We start from the raw sequence: 3,837 nt of genomic DNA on the forward strand, positions 1-3,837 counted from the left end.
CACTGAACAATTCAGACCTTTCGTTAGGCGACTGACTGACAGCAAATCAACTTTAAAATGAGGCACAGATAGCACATCATGCAGATAATAAGTGGTATTTAGAGGTAAAGATCCTGTCGCAGCAATGTTTACTTTTTCTCCACTAGGCAATAATACTTGTGGTAACGAGCAATTTTTATTCTCATGTAGCAATTGAAGGGATGAAGTAATATGATCAGTCGCCCCGCTATCAATAATCCAATTGCGGGAAGCGACTTTAGACAAACCTGGTTTTGTCACCGCATTAGCTTTGGAACCAGAAGCATCATTTTTACGGTTGAGAATGGACAAAAACTGCTTGAGTTGGGTTTCCGACAACGTAACCAAAGGGCCCTCCTCATCTTGGCTTGGGACTTCAGAAACTTGATTAGCCGAAGGAGTACCTCTAAAACTGTTTGAATTTGGACCAGAATTCTGTTTTGCTTTGGGATGGCCTGGTGGATAACCAATCAGTTTATAACAGGTTTGGACCCAGTGGCCCATATCTCCACAATAATCACACTGAGGCCTGCCTCTTCCTCTGCCTCGACCACGTCCTTCTTGTGACGCAAAAGAATGGCTTTCTGGGAGACTTTGGTGAGAAAAAAAGCGGTCAGATCGCTCAAATCTTCCTCCTCTAGCCAAGTTTTGATTGGGTCTGCTACTGTTTCTTACCGCCATGGCTGCACTGGAGCTAGAATCAGCTGTGAGTTGTGAGGCGCTGAGGAGGCGTTGCTTTTCTTCTTGAGAGACAGCGGCATAAGCTTGACGAACTGTTGGAAGAGGATTCATAAGAAGGATTTGCCCACGAATTGCACCGTAAGTCTCATTCAGACCCATGAGAAATTGCATCAGTTTTTGTTGATCTGATTGTCCTCCATTTATCGGATCTGAATATGCGGCCAATTCATCCCATAAATTTTCAACTTTGTATAGAAGGTAGAAACAGGGAGTTGTTCTTGCCTGAGAGAAGCAATATCTCGTTGTATTTCGAAGATACGAGTCGCATTTGATTGAGAGAAACGCTCATGTAGATCCTCCCAAACCTCGTGAGCATTAGGATAATAATTCACACTGTCAGCAATTTCTGGATCACAAGAATTGACGATCCAGGAGTGGACCATATCGTTACATCGTGACCAAGCCGCATAGCCTTCAGGATCGGTTTCTGCTGAGGGAATTTTGATGGAACCATTGACGAATCCGAGCTTGTTTTTGGAGTTTAAGGCTCTGACCATAGCCCTTTTCCAACCAGAAAAATTATCTCCATTTAGGAGTTTGGAAACGAGGACCAATCCGGGATGATCCGAATGATGAATGAAATAAGGATTTGAAGGTTCTGCCTTGAAGGGATCGGCAGATGAACTGGAACTGTTTGGTTTTGATGGAGGGATATCATCATCACCGCTTGATTTCGGTGGAGGGACAGGAATATTGGTGTCAGACATGGTGATTGAGAAGGATGGGAACAACTATGGATTAGGATCTTACTCTGCTCTGATACCATGAAAAGAGGATAGAATGGAATTGTGTGTATTACTGATATTCAATCATATCTTTATAAAGGGAGATTTCTCCTAATTCCTACAAGTCAGGAATTTGCTACGATTTAGGATTACAAGAAAGGAAAGGGAATATACAGCTGTAATACAGAGAGATATGGAAGATTAGTTTCCTTACACATTGTTGGTCTATATATGTAGATTCTCTTCCTAAATTGATTTTCGAGTACAACTAATCTTTTTATTCGATCGATTAATTTCTGACTTTTACAAGAGAGTTTCTGATACATAATTCATGAGAATAGTTCTCCCTACAAGTCAGGGAAACAAGTCACTTAACCTAGATCATACACCAAAATGCCATACTACATTAGGTACAATCAAATCCAAGAGCAAGCAATTTTGGAGGAGATTGGATTGGAAATAGTGTCCCAAGCATGCATAGATGAAGTTGAAACCTCAATTGGCATAGACAGGTTGACCATTCTTGACCAGAAACTCACCACCAGATACAATCAAAATGGAAGGATCAATGTCTTTAAACATTTTTAATAGCAGCCTAGTTTAACATTCAGCTGAGAACACGAGCAACCAATCACAATCGTCATGTTTCACTCTGGCTTGTTTCAGACCGACTTTCCTGCCTGAGAAGCGCTTGCCTGCACAGAATACCGCTTCATGATGTATAATAGCTTCTGCTGCTGCAATTGAACACTGAAATTTTTCTTTATAACCTGCTCATCTAATAGAACTTGAGGATGTACAACTTCTATCTCAACTATCATCAAAACTAATAACCATTCATATGCTAACTCTGTGGCACTTTTTCATGTCACATCTTTCATTATGTGTGTGCTTATTGGATTGAAATTAGAAAATGTAAAGATTTAAGAGAGGTTCAAGGAAAAAGAAAACAGTGGCCGACCACGAACTGTTTAGGAAACCGACAGCACCTGTCCAAGATTAAAGGATCAAAACAGCACCATCAGTGATTGTTTACTCTTTCACTACTTTGGACTCTTTAGCACAAGTACTGTTCCAAATAGCAGCAAGAGCAATGCTAAAGAAGAATATAGTGTGCCAAACGTGGATCACACCATCGTATGCCAAATGATAGAAGTTATATTGTTAATGCTTTGCCTACCAAGGAATAAAAGATTGCTTTGCCTATACAGTTTCAACCAACTCTCTTCCACCTCTTTTATGTTAAGTTTTGCCATCATGGGAGCATATCCCACTGCATTTGACCAATCTGATTACCAGCTATCACCTTTTGTTTTTGCTGGAAAACAATGTATCAGATTGCCATTAGATGTGCACATATGATTCAATATGGCCATGGATATTCACTGTTTTAATGAATATAACATGCCTAGAAGTCTAGAACAAGAAATACATCTATAAAACAATAGTATATCAATTTTGCTGCAAATTTTGCCCATTTCCTAAAATATTTCAGAAGTTTCTTCTCCATCTGAAATGTCAAGCAATATTGTGCAAAGATCCTATCAGCAGCCTAGATTGACACAGCAACGCATGAGAAAGGGATACATCAACAAAAATCAGGACTTAGAATCTACTGTTATCGTGAAGTGAAAGATTGTAGAAAAAGATGAAGAGAAAAAGAAAACTCTTGTATTAAAAACATTTAGGTTACAACCAAGTATATATATACAAGCCTAGCCATACCTAGCCATACCAGCCATACTCATGAGTCATGACTACTGACTTCCTTACACAGTAAGGTGGATGACTTACTGTGTAAGGTATGGTGCAGTCAACATGCTACACCATACTTTACTGTAGAGTAGGTAGGGTGATGAGCACTACACCATACTTTCTCTATTGACTATATATTTCTATATATTTCAATACTCCCCCTCAAGCTGGATCAAGGATATTGACTGATCCAAGCTTGGATAATAACTGATGGAATTGAACAGAAGGCAGAGCCTTTGTAAAAACATCAGCAAGTTGATCTTGGCTTCGAGTATATACTGTGGAGATAACCTTGCTTTGAACTTGCTCTTGCACATAGTGACAATCAACTTCAATATGTTTGGTCCTCTCATGGAAGACCGGATTTGAAGCAATGTGCATTGCAGCTTGATTGTCACAAAATAGTAACATAGGATGAGACTGAGAGAATCCTAGATCAGCTAGGAGATATTTTAACCAGATTAACTCACAAGAAGTTGAGGCCATTGCTCTGTACTCTGCTTCTGCACTTGAGCGAGCAATCACATGTTGTTTTTTGCTTTTCCTAAGTGACTAGATTTCCACCAACTAGAGTACAAATCCAGTTGTAGATTTTCTG

This window comes from Fragaria vesca, linkage group LG2 (genome assembly GCF_000184155.1).
Source record: "Fragaria vesca subsp. vesca linkage group LG2, FraVesHawaii_1.0, whole genome shotgun sequence".
NCBI classification, from domain to species: domain Eukaryota; kingdom Viridiplantae; phylum Streptophyta; class Magnoliopsida; order Rosales; family Rosaceae; genus Fragaria; species Fragaria vesca.